Raw genomic sequence first — 21,605 nt, 5'->3', positions numbered from 1 at the left:
GGTAAACCTACGATCTCCCATCCACTCATCAAGATTCCTCTTGAAGAGAGTCAATGAGGGACTCTGCCTAACCTGGACTGGGATTTTATTCCAGAGTGAAGGGAGCCTCTGGGTTATGAATCTGTCCCTCCAGCATGTCCTATTTATTTCAGTGCTGAGGTTAAAGTCTCTCGAGCACGTAGCTCGATGGGATTTGAATTTTCTGAGGTGCAGCATGTCCATTAATTCCGGGTTGGACATGGCTTTATACGTCAGGCACAGATCGCCTCTGAGCAGGTGGTATGCCACTGAGTAGAGCTGGAGTTTTTTTAACCGGGCAGAATATGGCATCTGTTTGAGCCCTTTGATCCTCTTGGTGAGGTAATTTTGGGGTCTTTCCAGTTGCTGCAGGTGTCTGGTAAGGTACATCCCAAAAGGGGCATTGTACTCAATTATGGGCCTGATGAGGGATGAGTAAAGAGGCTCGATGACCTTCCCTGATCTAGATGTGAATCCCTTCATGATTAGGTGGGCTATATAAAATGTTTTTCTAACCACTTTGGCCACGTGGTTGTCAAATGAGAGATTGCTATCAACTTGGGTCCCCAGGTCCCTAATTGCTTCTTCTGTACTTAATGGATTATCACCTATGGTGTAATTTGTGGGCACTTTGTACTATACACTTTTTGGTGTTTAGCTTGAGGCCATGGCTCTGGCACCAGTTGTTTGTTTCTATGAGGCCCTTTTGGAGGATGCTTGTGTCGGCTGGAGAGTCGATTATGGCGCCCAGTTTGCAGTCATCTGTGAACTTGGTCAGCCACAGTCCTTCCGTGTTTGCCTATACCTCCGAGAAATATATACCGAATAAGAGAGGTCCCAGGACTGAGCCTTGTGGGACGCCACTTATAACTGGTTTGGTGTCTGACATGGCTCCAGCAATTCTAACCATGTGGGTTCTGTCCTTGAGCCAGTTTGCAACCCATCTAGTGACATAGGGGTTTATATTTAAGCTGGTGAGCTTATCTGTAATGCTCGAGTGGGGTATTGTATCGAAGGCTTTTGCGAGGTCCAGGCAGGCTGTGTGGACCACCTTCCCCTCGTCAATGGCCTTGGTGACTGTTTCAAAGAAATCGACCAGGTTTAAGAGGCAGGATCTGCCCTTAACAAGCCGAACTGGGTAGGATCCAGTGTCTGTAGGTCCCCAATATCTTTATTTATGAGGTAGTGATGCTGTCTGAAGAGTCGTGAGAAAATCCAGAATCCAGTTACAAAGTGGTATGTTGATACCTTATTGAAGCAGCTTCCTTACCAGCTATATAGGGATGACTGTATTAATAGCAGAGCTGAAGTCAATGAATAGTAACCTCATGTACCTGTTTTTACTTTCTAGATAGTCCAGCAATAAGTGAAGTGCCAGTGCTATGGCATCCGCAGTATAGCGGTTTGCTCAGTAAGCAAACGGCATCATGTCAAGAACTGCAGGAAGCTTAGATGTTATTGTTTCTTTGACCAGCCTCTCAAAGCTTTTCATCAAAATGGAGGTTAGGGCTACAGGGCAGTAGTCATTGAGGCATGATGGTGGTGACTTCTTTGGTAGTGGTAGTATTGTCATGTTTTTGAAGCATTTGGGAACCATTTTCTGACTCAGGGAGATATTAAAGATGTCTGTGAGGACATCTGTTAGTTGAATTGCCCAAGGATTTTGTCAGGCCCATCTGCTTTTCTCAGGTTTAACCTGCACAATGTCCTCTAGACATCAGCTGGATTGAGGATGATTGCCTCTTCGTTTTGACCAGTGGGTATTGTCGTTGCTGTTGTTTTGTTCCCTTCTTCAAATCTGCTTAAGTAGATATTGAGCATGTTAAGGAATTCCTTATTGTCCTCACAATGTGAAGATAAGGGGCTGCAGTCTGTTATTTGCTGGATACCTTGCCATAGGCGCCTGGAGTCTTTTTGGTCAGAGAAGTAGCTTTGGAGCTTCCTACCATAGACACATTTTGCTTCTGTCACTACTTTGTTTGGATTTATTCTGGCTGTTCTAAGGGCATCACTGTCTCCAGACTTAAAGGCTGCATTCCTTGCTTTCAGGAGCACATACACCTCACTAGTCAACCAGGGTTGCTGGCTGGCATGTGTGATGATGTTTTTTGGTAATTGTTGCATCATTCACACACATTTTGAGATATAGCCCCTCACCACCTCAGTGTATTCCTCTAGGTTGATACATTGATTCACAGTAGCTGCCTGTTTAAATATGTTTCAGTCTGCACTCTCAAAACAGTCTTGAACTGCTGAGACTGCACCCTCTAGCCATATCCTTACATGTTTCACTGTTGTTCTCTGCTTGGTTAGCATCGGTTTAGATGTTGGTAGTAACATGCTGGAGAGATGGTCAGAGTTGCTCAGGTGTGGGTGAGGCTTTGCCTTATATGCTAGCTTAACATTGTTGTAGACCTTATCCAGTATGTTCTGTCCCCTGGTTGCAAAGTCTACATGCTGAAAGAAGTGAGGCAGGACTGTTTTCAGGTTGACTTGGTTAAAGTCACCTGCCGTTATATGAACACATTCAGGGCTTTGATTTTGCAACTCATTTATAGCCTGATACAATGTGTTCAGTACCTCATTTGTATTGGCACTGGGAGGAATGTAGATGGCTGTGATGTTGATACTGCTGAATTTGTTTGGTAGATAAAAAAGTCGACATTTCTGTGACATGAACAGTACATACAAACATAAGAATGGGTGCGCCACAGAACCACTGACATGATAACATCTGCATGGAGGCGAATAGCTGCAGTGGACCATGACCAAATGGTTACTGAGGCATTGCCTGTTTGGGAACAACCACTAACTCCCAGTGAAGAGTTCTTGGAAAATATTAGAGATCCAGACAACTCCCAGGAGAGTGCAGTACAGCATGTCCTGGATGCAGGTGCAATACCTTCTGAGACAGCAAGCACATCCCAGGAGGAGCTTCCAAGTAAGCTTTGTTATCTTAACAGTTGTATACTGTTGTATAGTAAAATAATTAAAATTAATAATTTAATTCTGTGTCACATGTCTTTTTTGGGGGGAGGAATTGAAGATTGTCACAGTTATAAGCTTAGGTTGGAGATGTAAGCCACGTTCTTGTTGAAAGTAAAGTTAAGGCACATATAAAGTGGTAAATGTATTACCCCCTGTGTTACTGTTAATTGTGATGATGTTGCCTTTACCTCTTGCCTAACTTCTTCCAGGACAGTCTGGACTAAAGCACAGTATGTCACCTGTAGATATTAAACCAAATATTTTTATGAAGTACTGCTGATCAATTTAAAGAAATATTGTAGAGTGGGATTTTGATCTCAGACCTGTTGTGTATATTGCTGTACTGTCTGTAATAGTGGCAGCACTGTTAGTTTGTTAGTATATATTTCACTATAGTAGTGCAGGTATTAATGTATTCCTGTGTTTCTTGCTTTTTATCACAGGTGAACATGGCAGTGAGAGTGTGGGCCCTGTGCCACCTGATGTCAGTGTATCAGCAAACTCTAATGTTGATGGAGGCCAAACTAAGGAACAGTTGGGGGGGGGGGTGCAGAGGTTGAATATGACAAAGAGGTTGACATACAGCCTTCCCCTACATTTCCATTGGATAGAGCCAGTAGGCCTACACCTACCCAGTCCACTGAACCCATAGATATTGGACAGGTCAAGGGCATGGACATTGATCAGGAAAGTGTGGCTACCATGGTTTCAGTGCCTATTGAATCTGGCCATAGCAAAACTGTTGGCAAAGTGCCACACATGAGGATTGATAGTGGTGCTCGGAGGGGGCCTGCTGTCCCTCCTCCACCTGGTGCAGGTGTCACTTCCTGTGCCACTCAACATATGTTTAGGGCTATCATGGAGGTGCAGCCACATTCCCATAGTTGCTCAAGAAAAATGCTCAGGGTTGAGGATGTGGCATAGTTTGATATGTGTGACTGCCTCCATTGTGTTGCCAGTTCACTGGATCAGATAAATGACACATTGAACTGAAGGGTGTCTGTGATGGACTGAGGGGTGTCTGTCATAGAATGATCAGTGCCTATGATGGAACATCTGCTGGGAGGAGAAGTGGATCCTCATGGGTGTAGATCAGCCACATCATCTGCTGTCAGCCAATATGACCATGTCCAACCATGCCATAGTGGCAGTACTTCCACTGCTCCATCAGTGAGTGTGCTATCCACACCAAGATGTAACAGACCATGGAGTCATGGTGCATGGCTCACACCTGTCTGACAGACCAAGAAATAGAGCTAGCACAGAGCTTGGCTGTGTTCAAGCAGACACTCACACATCAATTTCACCTGGAGGACCCTTACAGACACACACACAATTGTTATTCATTTTGTCTCATTGGCCATTTTTTGTTTTATCCCAACATCTGCCTTCTTCTCCTTTATACTCACACACAGTCACCAAACTTTTGTGCCAGCTTAGGTTTCCTACCCCCTACACACACACGCAACACCCTGTGCAAGTGATGACAACTGTGCCATACCCTTGTTTTCTATCTTTTGGATTCAGGGATACAAACGCTGTGTCTAATGTTCAAGGTGCATAGCTGACTTAGTGCTTAGTAAATCTACGTCTGTGAGTTGCTCATTGTACCTTTGACTTCTGTTGGCCTTGGAAAGTTAAACAGTCTATTGCATCAAAATTTCACAACTTTATAGTGAATGCTCTTGTAAGGGTTGTGAAATCAGAAACTGCACATTACTTTCTAACTTCTCTTTAATGACCCCCACACAACATTCTGTGCAAGTGATGATTACTGTGCTATATCCTGTTTTCTATTTTTTTTTTTTTGGATTCAGAGATACAAAATCTGTATCTGATGTTCAGGGTGCATAGCTATATTAGTGCTTAGTATATCTGCATTTGTGTTGTTGATCTGCTCATTCTACCTTTGACTTATATTGGCCTTAGAAAGTTAGTTGATGGCATCAAAATTTCACAACTTTATAGTGAGTGCACTTGTAAAATTTGTGAAGTCAGAAACTGCAATTTGTATCATTATTTTCTAACTTCTCTCTTTAATGATTTTCCAGGAAAATGTATGGTGCACATCATATTCAGATTTAAGGATTGTATGACAGCACTATAGTCAAATTTCATCATAACAATAATACAGTATAAAGATCCCTTTTGCATGTACCTCAACAGACACATGCAGCAGCTGGAGAGACCACAGGGCTTTCTCAGCAAGATAACACAGATCCTATAAAACATGCCATGATGTACTTGGATAGATTAAAAGACATGTCACTGCAATCTTACTGGTGTTGGATGAGGTGATGTTTGCCTGGCCTCCAGACCAGTGTCTGACCATGCCATGGTGGGATGACTGCATATCCAAATATCTGATATAGTGGATGACATCAGCAGCATCTTTTGAGAATATGGTAATAACAGTGTCATACATGCCACAGTAAAAGGGTCTCTGTAATCTCAAGCAAGAGAACACGCACTCACACCCACACACACACACACACACACACACACACACACACACACACACACACACACACACACACACACACACACACACACACACACACACACACACACACACTTTTGACTGCAGTGAGAAGAGAACCCCTACCTAAGTACAAAGACTACATAACACAGTACTTAATGCAAACACCACGGCACAAGTCTGACTTGTGCAAGACTACAGCTGAACTTATAGTACATGACATCAGCAGGGCATGTGTGAGACAAGATGTTGGCAGGCCTGCATGGCTTCATACAAGGCTGCTACCATAAAGGGACTAGGTTCATAGATCCATAGGAGGTTACTAGGTTAATGACCCTTGGGCCTTTTCAAGCCTAGTGAAGTTGTACCATTGTTTCCTTATAGACCAAGATATGTAGTCCATATTTCCGAATCCATGATCAGCACTGCTTGCCTCTGTCTAAGAGTGACATAAGTGAAATCCTGGGGTAATTTTACATTTTCCCATCCAATTGTCCAAGCTATGCTAAAATATGGTTATTGAGGAGCTCAGTTTCACATGAATTAAGAGTTTGTTCCATGGCAGTGGCAATCTCTGGGAGACATAGCTGTCTTTCCAGGATGTCCTGTTGATGTTGCAGGCTAGGTTAAGGTCCCTACAGTGAGTGAGTCTTGTCTCATTTGATTTGCGGAGGTACAGCATTTCCATTAAGGTAGGCTTCAAGAGTGCTGTGCAGGCCAGGCACAAGCTGCCTCTCAGCAGTCTATATGATGCAGAGTACAGTGTTAGGACCTTCAGTCTGCCCATGCAGGTCATGTGTTGAAGACTTTGGGGTTTCTTGGTGAGATACCTCTTAGGAGTCTCCAGCTGCTTCAGGTGTCTGGTGAGGTACATGTAATAGGGAGTATTGTACTCTATTATTGGTCTGATGAGGGACAAGTACAGTGGATTGATAACATCCTTAGTATTGGATGCTATGCCATTATGAGGTATGAAATGTAAAAGGCCTTCCTTTGTGTTTACAATGTGCAAGAACCTTAGTGTGAGTGTGTCTGAGCTCATATATGTATCCAATCAATGGAAGGATATTTAAAGTCACCCCTGCCTAAGGTATTTTACTGTATTATGAGTGACCCAAGTAGATCCGGGAAGGCACTGTCTGTTTTTCATGGTTCATGTTGCTGGACCTGTAGCTAACAATGACATGGAGGCGGGTTGTTGGAACAGTTAGTGGGACTTGGAGTAACTCTAGGGCATTGTACTGCTTAACCAGTTTTGAGGTGTATTTGTCTTTCATGAAGATGGATATACCTCCTCCTCCTTTGTTTCTTTCACGTTCAATTTGTGGCCTGAATATGTGGAAGGCATTAAAACCTTTCATGGCTGGAGTACTCTCTGTGGCCCTAAACCATGTCTCTGTGACTTCACAAACATAAACATCCTCCCAAATAAGTAGTACCTCCATTCAGTTGTTTTGAATTTATACTCCTAGCATTAAGCAGCATAACCCTGAGTTTGCCTTTAGAGGATATTTTTAAATCAGGAATTTTGTTCTTATGACATTGCCTAAAAAAGGCACTATGGGGGAGACAAGTACCTTGGACAGTAAGTGAAAGGTAAAAGGTGACAGATGACTACCATCCCTGGCAAAGTAGCATGGTCTATCAACCATATCATCCCAGGCTGACAAATACTGGATTCTCCTGGACTGACACCAGTACCTAAGCCAATTGTTGATGTCAATAATTATTTTGTTTGTATTGAGATATTACCCTGTGTGAAGGCAGAATGCTGCTTATGGCCACAGACATGCCTGTCTGGGACAGATAATCAAAGAGTTCAGTGATATCTCTTTTCATATAGTCCAGTGAGGGACATTTCTAGTCATTAAATTCAACATGAAGTACGACAGAGGTGTAATTGTGCTTGTTGTTGAGAGAATTGAGTGCATGCATGACTTTGCAGTTCCTGGCACCTGACAAGCAGCTGACCATGAATTTCTCCTTGTACATCTTAGTGAGGGGGACATAGCTGTGTCTCACTATGGATTTCCCTATGACCAAGACATCGATTTTCAGGTGTTTTGCCTTAAGGGCTTAATGACTGACAAACATATAACATTTGTTTTTATATGTAGTGGGTTCCATTACAACTGTAATGTGTGCAGAAAGTTTGCATTTGCGAGGTCTCTGCTCTTTTAGTACATTTCTAATGACTACCTCTGCATATGTGGGGTTATGTGTTGTGCAGTTGAACTGTTGAGGAAGTGAAATGTGTGTGTTGCCAACCTGTTTGATATCTGGTTTATTGTTACCTGAGAGAGAGAGAGAGAGAGAGAGAGAGAAAGAGAGCATTTATTCTAGATTCATTGTATAGCTGCATCTCTCACATATTGTGTTTGTAATGTTTATGAGTACATGTTTGTCAGTATACATGAAGCAATAAAGCCTAGCTTTGTAAAAACACAAGTACCCTTACTAATGATATTTAGATGGTCATTGTTAGCAGAGTGATTTTGTGAGCAGCAACAAGTGGGCCTGTCTCTGAGGGACATAGGTGCCACCCCAGAGGTGATTTTACAATCACCCAACCAGTAGTCACGGTTGTGCTTAAACAGTGTCATTGAGGAGCACTGCTTCACATGCAGTGGAAGCCTATTACAGAGGAGTGTGAGTCACTGGGGGGGGGGGGTATATCTGTCTCCCTCTGCATATTATGTTCATGCCACAGGCTAGGTTATTCCTGTCCCATTTGAACTGCAGATGTCCAGCCTTTCAGTAGGATAGAGTCTGAGACTTTTCTATAGGTAAGGCATATCTAACTTCTCAGCAGCTTGCAAGAAATTGAGCATAGTGACAGGTCTTGTAGTCTTTCCATGTATGCGTTGTTTGGCAGAACTGCATTCTTCCAGTCACAAACTTGTATTTATCTCCAATTGATGCAGTTGTCTGGTGAGGTGCAAACAGAAGGGATCCTTGTACTCAACTAGTGGTCTGATAAGGGTGGACTACAGCAAAGCTATGACCTCCCTGGTTTTTCCCTGTGTTCATTCCTACAATTCATCTCTATATCCCTATTCAATACACACACTTCTCCTGAATGATCATTTTACATGGCAGTATCATGTCCTGTTACAGATCATTAACACAGCTTCAGTACAGAATGCCAAGAGTGGGATATCACAATACTCTGCACTGCAGGTACTCTGTCCTGTACTGTGTGTGGACCATATACTTTACATTCATTCCTCTCAACTGTCCAGATATTCCCAGGATGTCCAGATGTTTTCCTAAACAAATAGGTGGCTTTCTGCCATATCACTGGGATGACCTCTGGACTAATCTGACTCAATAGTACATAGGTTTGAGTGCATACCTCTCAGCTGTCCTGATCTGTGCAGAATGTCCAGTTTTTGTCTCATATTTGTGATCTTTTCCTCATAACATTTTTTTCCTGGCAAATCATTTACATGTCACTGCAAAGTGCAGTCAGAAACTGATGACTGACATTTGAGTTTCAAACTTCATGCTCTTCAGAAAATTCATGCTGATGCACAACCTATATATTATATCAACTTCCTAAGTTTATCAGTGCAATATTAAAAATCTGTTCCTCTTTCGGGCCCTTTATGCTCCCATTATTATGGATTTGTCTACATTTGTCACTCAAACAGGCCGTGAGTATTATATTGTAATACATTCCTATGTGACATGATCTATGCCAGATATGTCCCTATTGCTGATTATTTGTCCTCGCATTAAGCTGTCATCTGTGCAGATGTGTTGCACTGACAGAATGACAGCTATTTGTAAAACCCCTGGTGATCATTGTGGCATTGTGTGCAAATCTGCACACCGTCGATGCTCTCCTTTACATGGGAATTGCTATGCACATTCACTTATAAGGTTTCTCAGCCAGCAACACTGTTGAGAACCATGAAATATAGCTCAGGCGCACCTCATTAATATGCATTGCACACTGCTGCATGCTGCACACCATCATGCAAACACATAAACTCAGTGTAAGCTTTGTGTGAAGCCTACATGGAGTTTATTGAATACCACAGTCTGCCTTTTTGTAGCACTTTAAATATAAAAATAAAAAAGGCAATAATAACTAAAGCAAAACAGAAAAACACAGCTTAATACTCAAGGGCCACATGTCAGCTGTCATCAGTACATCTTATTTCCATTTGAAAGATATTGTCTAGGTCAACCAAATCAAACAATCTGTAATATCTACAGACCTTGTAACAGTGGTTCATTCTCTAGTGTCTTTTTTGCTGAATACTGAAATTACATTTAATTAGTCTTGCTTGTGGTGACCTGTGATGGCTACAATATACTCAGAAATCCAAGGTGAGGCTTTTTGCTTGAGCAGTTCACTTGTGAGATTACTCATGATTATGGATATGCACTTATAGTAGCCACCTGATATTTCATTGCTTAAGGTCCTACTTTTCATGCTGATGGTCATCTACAATCAGGGTGATACGCATTTGCAACACCTCCTAGTCCTCTACTGCACAGTTCACTGTCCAAGATAATGTGCTGTCATTGGCTTCAAAGACCTATTTCAAGGGCACAAATATTCTATCATTTGCCTCTCCAGTCCTGCTTCTGTTGAATCAGCTACTTTCCCTAATTTAATGTGCAACTCAGACGCCTGCCTCTAGAGATCCCTTAAATATCACATCTGTAGGTGAGCACATATAAATCCAGAGATACTAATTTCAATCCTAATTAGAATTTAAATAGTAATTTCAATTCTAATTATTTATTTTTAATGCATGTAAGTTATTGCAGTTTTTATGTAGAATCAATGATGATATATTTATTATTTTATTTTTTATATTCAATGCTTAGTTATAGGCACAAGCATAGTGGAATTCATATGAGTAGCTCAATAAACTATACTACCTTTGTTGTCTTATTTTCTTATAACCTTCATAACCCCAACTCTTGCCAACTATTTTTTCTCTTAACTTGCTGACTATAGCCTTAACTTAGTCGCTCAGATTTAGTTGTTTATAAAACTGAGTGCATCACAATATTAATGTGTGCAAAAATCTATTATGCTAGCTGTTGCGAAGTATGACAAGATTAATTAAGTTCTTGAGAAAGAAATTGTATTAATGCAATTTTTCATCACTTTATATAATTTGAACAAAATATCAGGTAATGCTGTACCTTAAAGTGCATACAGTATGTATTTATTTATCTATTTACCTTATGCTGTATGGAGTTGTTCTACTTACCATGACCAGTTTTTAGGGGAATGCCAGGGTGGTACTTATACTGACTAGAGAAAGTGTCGCCAAATCACCAGGGAAATATCCTTATCCTACTAAATTCGATTTGTTTAGCACTCATGGCAAAAGGAAGTGGAAAGCAAGAAGGAAATATTTAGCTAAACACAGAGACAGTGGAAGTTTATATTTCAGATACTAGATAATTGTCTTTTTCAGCAGCTGGTATATCTAAATGACGTCCCTGATTCTATGGCAGAGGATGACCTTTGATCCACAATTGTAGATAAACTTGGAAAAACGTAGATACAGTTGATGTTCTTGATTATTTTCTGGAGGTTTAGATCTCTCTGTTTAGCTTAGTGCATCTGTCTGCTGTGCTACTGTGAGAATACCACTGTTTCTAGTGATAAAGTACAACCGAGTTCAGTCACGATGTACTCAGAAAGTCAATCATCTGCTTGCAGAGGTCCTTACATAAAAATAGGTGGTAAAAAGATGCATTAATGTCAGATTACAATTGTGAAATCAGTGAAAGAAAGCCCAAGACTACAGATAATGACTAGGGTTCAAACTGAGGGGAAAGTAGTTGGAACCACAAAGATTTTTTGTTTTGAGCCTTGTTAATTATGCATTGAGGACCTTCTTGATTAATTAATCATTGGTTGTCCCCAAGGGCAGGTATACATGTTGATCTTCTGTTGTGCAGTCATTATGGATAAAAATACATGTGCAAAGAAAACATCACTTTAAAACTGTAATAATTTATGTATGATCTTAACTTAGAAATGAAGGTTGATCTGCAAACATTGCTAAGTATTTTTGGAAAAAAATATATCCTTGCTCTAATTTTGCTGTTTATAGTTTACATGTGCATTGCGGACAAATAGTGCAAATGTTGGCAGGGACATTTCCTTAGAATAATTGGACAGCAGTAAAAGCAGTGATAATCTGTTCACACTATAAAGAAGGTTAAAAATTGACATGTTTTTTGAACTGGAAAATGGGACTGCAAAGTAGAGATAAATGTAGGAGAGGAGCAATTGAAACATAATTTGTAAAGAGGTATACAGGTCAGCCAAATAAATGTTTTGTATGTTGAAGAAAGTGCACATTGAAAGAACCATTTATTTATATTTTGGTCATGATCAACTTTATCATAAATGATGTATGAGGCAGTGCATTTTTTGTTTACCTGCTCCAAACATTATCTCATAAATCTAAACCACGTAATATTAGTCTGCACAGGTGAATATACAAGGGGGAACTTCAGGTGAACCTGCAACCAATCACAACAGGTTCTGAGTTTTGTAATATGCTGAAGCAGAAGTATTGACGTTTTTTTGAGGGAGGACAAGGCTATTGGTACTAATGTCCATAAATTAATGCAGAAACATGAAAAGACGGTACATGATGTTTTTGCCATTAACTAGGATGTAAAATGTACTAACATTAACTTTAAATGCTAACAGCATGACAAATTATTCCAGAAGATGGGACATAATAACTTTTCTCAAGTCAATTGAACAAGATATTTGATTAGTGCATAAAACACTCAAAATAATGTTTGCCAGTGCTCAGAAATTAAATTTTTCAAGGGTTTGGGGGAGTAGGCTTAACCATATTAAAAGTGTCATCTTATACCAGAAGAACATAATGGAGACATACCGCTGATCTCTCCAGTGTAATTTTAACTTGTCCAGTAGTAAGAATTTAGGTTCTAACTTTACACCTCTGGAAAAATGCAGTTTATGGTAAAACAATTAAACTGATATTAACAACACAAGTTATGAAATCAAGTAGGGAAGACAGTGTTGTGGGTATTAAAAAACAATTTCTTGAATTTGGGTAGGAAAATATAGTATAATTCTAGAAAAAGGGAAGTATTCTTAGGATGTTGATTGCATATATGTATCTTTTTCTTAAAATCTTCATTTGGAACCTTAGTCATCACAATTTGTCTTTATAATATCATCTTCTATAAATATTTACCTGAACTACAAAACCATTGTAAGAACTCTGAACAAATATTTCCATTACCCTACTGGTGGGCAAAGATTGAACACTCAAGCTTTTATTGCTTGATAGGAGTTCCTCCATAGGAAATACCTGTCAGCAAGTTGAGACGGGAGTGATTCCCTTTGGGGGAATTTCCCTATTCTTCAAGTTAGTGTGAACATGGAGTTGATACTTGTAAGTCTAGGGTTTATGGACCACTTGCCCACTCCCCACATCTGAGTTGCTGGGGATTGCCCCCTGCAAGAATACTTGAAAAAGTTTTTTTTTTTTTTTTTGGCGAATGCAGTCTGAGGATTTTCGTCCTCAGTGCATTCACTTCTGTCCTCTCAAAATAGAAGCAATATTTCATGATGCAGATGAATATTACATTGCTCAATTATTCAGGAAGGAGTTAACTCCTCAAAAAGTAAAAGGTTGTATAGTTCTGTTTCAAAAGTTGAATTTAAACTTAATCTATTATGGAATGTCGACTTATGAAGATTTAATCCCACAAAATAACAAGATTTGTGTGTATCATGGCAGATGTGAATTACTGGAGGTGAACTGACTTATACAACAGAAAACAGAATTTTTATTACATTTTAGTAATATGCTTCTTGATTTGTTTTGCATAATCTGTGATAATATCAGATTTATAGTGCTGATATAGAAATGCTTTTTACTATGGATGAGCTCATTAAAAAAAAAAAAAAAAATATATATATATATATATATATATATATATATATATATATAGAGTTTACTGTCAAAATGTTGAGCACAGGTTCAACGAGCATGGGAATGTGGAATGGCAGATGACTGATTCCCATGTTGCCGAACATTAAATTATCAGTAGTTCCTATTAGCAAATGCCACTGTGCATTCGCTGATATAACCTCAATGTAATGAATAGAAATCAAGGTACAATGCAGACTGGGACATTCATCCCTTTCTTCACTGTAGTCCGATCTCGGAGTTAGAATATATAGGTAGCAGGGAATGTGGGTGGTGCAGCGGGGCTTGCCTCCCTGCAAAAACATGATTTGAAGTGCAAGAGTGACACTTACTTGAGCTCCTATATGGACATCACATTTGATATTCAGTGAAAATGTTGAATCTGCTGGATTTGTTCATCAGATTCAACATTTTCACCTAATTAATATACAGGGATGCAACCTTGCCGTTCGATGTTCCGATCATTATTTTTTTCAATTTTTGAGATTTTAATAATATATACATGCATACACACACACACACACACACACACACACACACACACATATATATATATATATATATTATACACACACACATATATATATATATATATATATATATATATATATATATATATATATATATATATATATATATATATATATCTATCTTCTTCTTCTTTCTGCTTTTTCCCAGTTAGGGGTCGCCACAACAGATCACTTGTCCGCTGATGATTGGCAGTGGAGTTTTTTTATGGTGTCAAGTTGCCAGCCCAGTGCCCAACCTTCTGCAGAAGGCACACACACACACACATACAAGCACTCACACCTAGTGCCAACTTAGAGTGTCCAATCCACCTACAGCATGTCTTTGGGATGTGGGGGGAAACCGGAGCACCCGGATGAAATCCACACGACCACAGGGAGGACATGCAGACTCTGCACAGATAGCAAACCAGCCAAGGATCGAACCGGAGAACCTCTTACTGTGAGGCGACAACGCGAACTGCTGCACCACCGTGGCCATATATATATATATATATATATATTAGTTTTGGCATATTAAATATGATCTTTACATCCACCTGAACTACCACCAACTCAGGCAGATGGACCTTGCCTTAGCACTTTATATGAAGAATTGCAGCTTAGGAAAGCAGAATGTCACATATATCACCAGGTGTCAGCACTGGAAAACAAATCCAGGGTGCTCTAATGAATATTGCATCCAAGGCCTCTGATCTTCCCAACATCATAGACAAGTGTGCAAAATGTTGAATCATTTTCTGTTAAAAGTCATCTTAGTAAATGGTATCAGCAGTGCTTCCTTTTTGTCTTGGGGAAAGCTTAAGATCAGTCATCATGTCCTTAAGTAGACATGTGAACATAACTTTCCTGATTTCAACATCTATGCTAGAGGAGGTCTAATGAAGTGGGACACTCACAGGTTTGAATGAAATTATTGTTTTTGCTAAAAAGAAAAAGATATCCAGTCTTCATCAATGTATTAAAAGTCATGGACTTATAATGCATATTGCATATTGCATATTTGCAGTCTAAATAATGCGGGCTGTACAATACATAAATGCATTCATATTTACTTCATATTATAGGTATTCTTAAAACACTGTAACTCCTTTCCTAGTCCTTTAAATATGCAGCTGTGTTTCAGACATTGTCGTTAATAAACCCGTTCTCTGATGGAAATGTTAGGAGCTTAGATCTACTTGGTGAGAAATTATTGGGTTAATACTTTTGATGTATGATTTCTGGAATTTAATATACCAGTTTTTCCTTTTCATGCATCCACACGTTCATATTTATATCACTAACAGTTTATCTAGCTGTTCAAATACCTGAATGACACATCTGAATGACTAACCCTGTGTTAATCATCCTCTTTTACTTTGGTGTTTAATGGGATATGCCAAAGTTCTAGGTACCAAGATGTATTATATATTATCTGTAGTATCACATAGGTTCATAGGTGTTTACTAGGCTATTGACCACAAGAGCATTCTTAAGCATAGACATGCATCCCAAATTTCAGACAAGTTCTGATACCCTTGATATGTGTAAGCATGGGCCTGTGAGATGAACCATTTACAGATTACCTGTGTCCGTTAGAGACATAGGTGCCAAATCAGGGATACATTTCCACTTTCCCCTTCCAATTGTCCAAGTTGCACTTGAATTGGGTTAGGGAGAAACTCTGCTTCACATGGATAGGGAGCCTGTTCCATAGATGAGTTAGTCTCTGGGATACATAACTATCTCTCCAGCAGGTCCTATTTATATCATAGGCAAGGTTTAAGTCTTTATAACAGGCAGTTCTGGTGCTGTTTGTTTTGTGGATATGCAGGAGGTCCATCAGAGTGGGGTCTGACAATGCCCTGTATGCCAGGCATAGATTTCCCCTCAAAAGCCTGTAGGAGACAGAATACATGGATAGACCTTGAGGCAGTCTGCATAGGACATTTTACTTACGCCCTGTATTATTTTAGTGAGGAACCTCTGTGGGCATTCCAATTGTTAGGTATGCCTGGAGAGTTACATTCCAAAGGGGACATTGCACTCTTATGAATTTATCAGCCAGGAGGTTTGCTGTATCTTCTGGGTCAGTATAGGTGGCTCCATTTACAATGATCTCTGCACACAATTGTGAAAACATGAGATGTCTTCTGTGTTTTGAGGTAATATTTTGAAACACAATTATGTCATTTTTTTACCAAATGAAAAAAAAGTTAATCTTACAAGTTCTGTTTTACATAGCTTTCTCTCTAGTCCCATGCATTAACTTGGAGAAGCTTGGTTGTAAAGCCTTTTATATACCCCCTGCAATATTCCTGATGTTTCAAACTTCAATAGAGAATTGCTGAAGATGCACAGAATTTATTGCAGGATGGCAAAAATATACTGTCTCTGAATGCTCCTCCATATGGACCTATTTTGAAAAGAAACAGAAAACATGTGGTAACAGTCACACTACAGAAGCAGCAGTCCTTAATCTTCTACTCCTCCCAGTAAAGGGATGCAATAATGTATTCAGTATGTAAGACGTTTTCCAGCTCATTTTAAGAATAATGGTATGAAAAGACTCTCAGTGAGCCACGTTTGTACTTCTGTTTTAGAACTCTTTTCAACATAATTTATATTTTACAGAATTCCATAATATCACAGTTAACATTGTTTCAAAATTGTATCTATAGAGGACATATAATTTGTAATTTGAATATTATAATTTTTTTCCACTTACATTTTTGATCCCTTCTCTGTTTGCCCTTAAAGTTGAGTTCCCCTCTGGCCTGTGATGCATTTTTTAAATAATAGATTTCACCTTATTATGACAAAAGTTTCTTTTTTCATTTTTCTTTTATAAACCGTATCACAAAACTATTTAGTAAATATATTGGAAATTTGTTCAGTGTTAAATACATATACAGACTACCCGCATTTTTTGTTTTTATTTTTTAATTACATAAAATATGTTTTTATTACTAAAACAAAATGAAAATTAAAAATTAATAGTAAGAAAGCAGAAAAAAAGAAAGAAAGATAGATAAAAGGAAAGAAAAATCACATAGTTCCTCAATGGAATGTAAAATAGACTCTGAAAACATACAGTTATTACAAGAAGGACAACCCATTTGAAAACAGTGAATGCAGTCTTCAAAAATAAAATCCAAACTGAACAAAATGAACCCAGCTCTTTTAGACTATGGCTTCATCATAAATATGCAGTCAGTGACCTTAGTCAGTAGAGTAAGCCTGTGAGTTATGAGAGATAGCAGAGTAGACTGTATCATACAAGCAATGATCTGCCCACTCTGACCTAGGGAGAGGGACAGGAACTCAAATACAAAATGGTAGACTCTAAGTTGCATTAGAAGTACAAGCTAATATTTTGCCAACCTAGAAAAGATAGAAGGGAGAGGCAGGGGGAAGGATTGGTATAATGGTTAAGGTCTTTACCTCACAGATACAAGTAGAAGGATATGATTGTGCTATCTGATAATTAACTAGGCTTGTAATCTGCAGACTGATAGCCTAATACTTACCCATTAACCAGATGAACTCATGAGGAAATGTATTTGCGTGCATCGAACTGGGATTGTATGTACAGAATTGAACCATACTACCAGTGATTTCCCTCATCGGTAACAGCTATACCATTCTTACATTCTAACTTGCTCAAGTGTCCTCTGATCACAAGTCAGATATCCAAGTGATCTAGGCTGGAAGACATTACAACAGAACTTTACCATTCCCTGAAGGTGTGGGGTCTTATACCCACTCTACCTGATCCCAGAAAGATTGCGGGAAGGCAAATTGAGAGTTGCCAACCAATGTGTAACCTTTTTCATATATAAGAACCAGGAGTGGTGGCCCCATATCTATAGATGTGTCTTCCATTTTGCAAAAGAAGCCTAGAGAGCTGTTTAGGTATTGAAAATAAGTTTCTAAAACTTAAGTCTATCAAAGGCTTTCTCCAGCTCTTTCTCTCTCACCAATAAGTGAAATGATGTGCTTTGTACCATGGAGAGAAGAAAAGAGAAATAACTCTTTTCACATTGTTCCAGATCTACTGGCATTTTACAAATCCAGACTGTTTTGTGACTTCCAGGTAGTGCGTGCATTCATATGTGACTTATAACTTATGTTTAATATAAAGACAGGTCTATAACTACCAGACATTAAATGACCCTTCTCAGGTTTACAGATCTCTGCCATAGGAACTTCCTTCCATGATAGATTGCCTTGTAGATAAATGAAAATCATGAACTTTTAATAATAGATGCAAGCACTCCCCTTTAATATGCTTGGATACCTCCGCAATGAATACATTTTGACAATTGGCTTTTATTCATATTAATGACTTGCTCTCTTAACAAAAGTTCAGCTCCTAAGCATAATGGTATTTGTTGGGAAATTGTAATTTGCAGTAAGTGTGTCTGACTTAACACTTTTTTACATATCTTTGTGGCATTTACTTCAAGTAATTCCATAAAATTGTAATCCAAATTTTATAACAATTACTCAAGATAGAGATCATTTTTATACAATACTGGGAGGAATATGGATTATGCTTGAAATAGTTCTGCTTTATTACAGAGAGTGAGTTTGCTGAATATGTATTGGCTATTGTCTCCGGTTTCCAGAAGTAATGACACTGCAATATATACTGATGTTATTGTTATCACTCCACTTCAGTGCTTAATTACATGGAATACCTGCTGTAGCTGACAGTACCATATGCAAAAATTAAATTCAGGAGGTTTCTGTTTCACTGGAAATGTCAGCATGTGACATCATTTACAAATTAGCCACAGTCCACTGGTGAAGAAGAGAGTTCAAGCTGCTAAATCTCATGAATAAAGCGAAGTCCATTAAGAAACAAACTGCTATATGAATGTACAGCTAGGCCTTGCTTATGTTAACCTGAATCACAGCACAATTCATGTTTCATCATTAAATATGAAAGTGACTTGAGAGCATTTTAAAATAATAAAAAGGTATTTTTTGCAGTAAGCCTTGACAAACTACTTCACTCAGATGGAGCCTTTAACTCCAAACCCCTCTCATTGTGTATTACAGCACCACAGCCACAAAACAATGGTGAATAATTAAAGACCATGTTGCTGTACACCCTGATCACACACAATACAAAACAATGTGGTTTCAACCAAATGAGATGAAAAAAAAAATGATAAAAGATGTTTGCTAGAACTAAACTCATCTGTGTATAGGATAGGTGTCTCTTATCTATATTCAGACTAGTCAGGCTTATGGGTTGATAATTCCCTTGGTTCGGGGATTGCCCACCCATTGGCAGCAGGATAAATATTGCAGTCCTTCATTCATTTGGCACTGAGCCTGTTTGTAGGCTGTGGTTAGCGTTTCTTCTGCTCCCAACAGTTAATTTTTCATGCTGTAAAGAGGCATCCTGGGATATTATCGAGACCAATTGATGCATCATTCTTCTTGTCCTTGGAGAGGGCTATTTTCCCAGTGAACTTCAGGGAGTTATAGATTTTTCAGCTAGGAGGCTAGCTATATTTTCCAGCACTGTGTACGTAGCAGCATTATAATTAATTCAGCACACTGTTGTGTATTACTTTTGAAGTTATGGACATTGCTGAAGAAAGCTTTGTGATTGCCCTTGGCCTGTGGGGCAAATTTTTCCCTAGATTTGTATTTGGAGGATTTTATTAACACCATTAATTGCTTGTTTCCTTGATGAGGGATTTTTTTTAATCTCTGGGCATTGCACCTGCTAAGTTTTGCCATAGATTTCTTCCTTTGGTTATGCAACCTATTGTTGTTGGGATTCCACCAGGGCAGCATGTTTTTTGAGTTAATTCTGTGCTTAATATGGATAGGTACAGCTGTCTGTATGCAGCTGTTAATATGATTGTACAGAGTTTCTGTGAATGCTTTGGCATAGGCAGTGATGTTCTCAGTATTGGGGGGGGGGTGGCTTGAAATGTTGGCAGGGTTCCACTTAGTATTAGAAGTAGACAGATCAACAAAGCTGATGTATGCAGATGACGTGCCATTATAGGCAGACTCAGCAAGAATTTCAGCAGAGGATAGGAAAATGTTAAGGATTGCAAAACTAAAGGAACATGGGATGAAACTGAGCACAGATAAGAAAGTTGTAAAGGCAGTAAATGGGTGAAATCAGAAAAAGTTGAAATGAGATAGAAGAGAAATTACTGGAAAAGGATAATAGCTTCAGGTATCTGGGAGGGTCAGCTGAGGAGAAGGGAAGTCTGAATGAGTAGGTCAAAGCTAGAATTAGAAGGGTTGCAGCAAACTGGTAGAGAGTGTCAGTGGTAGTGTATGACAGAAGAATGACAAAAAAAGTTGAAAAGTAAGGTGTACAAAACAGTGGTGTTACCAGTAATACTGTATGGTAGAGAAAACTAGGCAACAAAGGCAGAGCTGTTGAGGAAGCTAGAAGTGATGGAGATGAAGTATCTAAGATGTTTGCTAGGATGCCCATTGTGGGGCAGATGAAAAAATGAGGACATCAGAGCAGAAGCCAAAGTAGCTCCAATTACATAGAAGGCCAAAGAGAACAGACTAAGGTGGTTTGGGCACATGTCCAGAAAAGCAGAAGACGATGTGGTAAAGAAGATCTGGGACAGACGGGATGAAGGCAAGAGGAAATGAGGATATCCTGCAAATAATTGCAGATATTGTGTAAGGAAGACCTGTGACATCAGGCATGATTGTAGAAGAAGGTACGAGCATGGCATTGAATAGAGAGAAATGGTGACAGTTGACACAACACCCCGTCCTCATGCAGAAAATGGGAGCAATGGGGATGATGATGTCATTTAGCACTAGGAACCTTTCCCTTGAATAATTGTTAAAAGTTCTAGGGTGAGCCAATGTCCCTGGTTTTACCTTTACTTCAAAGGAGACAGCTTTATGGTCTGATCTGACCAGTCAGGACATTACACAAGGGTGGGTGCAAATGTTCTGTCATGTGCATGAGGACCACCTCAAGGCTGTTTGCACCTCTAATAGGAAAAGACTAACTTGCCCAAGGTGCTTGCATTTAAAAAATCCTAGAATATTTGGGCCTGCATGTTGCATGATTCCCATTTTAAGTTGGAGTAGTTAAAATAGCCCATGATTATGGAGCTAGGTTGAATGGGGAGTGTCTGCAGTACATTTAAACATGTATTATGGTTTTCTTGAGTAACAGAGAGGGACATATAACTTACATGGATATGGCATGGGACTTTGAGGTAATTTTGACATGGAGTAGCTCAAGCATGTTATACTGATGGACTAGGTGTGTTTATCTTTAATGTAAATAAAGACAACTCTACCTTTTGTCCCTTCCTGTGCAGTAGTTGGACTAAAGGAGTGGATGACACTGTAGCCCTGCACTTCTGGATTACTTGCTCAGTTTGTTGTACTGTTACATGAAGAAAGGTAAGGGCTGATATGGTAAACCACCTTAGCCCCGCAGAAGAGGTCTTACCCAAAACTGGTACATAAGGGCTAATGGGCTATTACAGATGCCTTAGCTGCTTGAGGTTAGCTGACAGCATACTAAAAATGTATGTTTTACTTCATACTGGATTAGTTATATTTGGTTATTGTGATGAGCTGGGCAACTCTTATACTCTATGCAGTTTAGTAGAAGAACATTTACATATT

Source organism: Protopterus annectens, chromosome 2.part0 (genome assembly GCF_019279795.1).
Source record: "Protopterus annectens isolate FY-2018-M chromosome 2.part0, PAN1.0, whole genome shotgun sequence".
Lineage (NCBI taxonomy): Eukaryota > Metazoa > Chordata > Ceratodontiformes > Protopteridae > Protopterus > Protopterus annectens.
The sequence above is the reverse complement of the archived record's forward strand: the minus strand, read 5'-3'. Positions refer to the sequence as shown.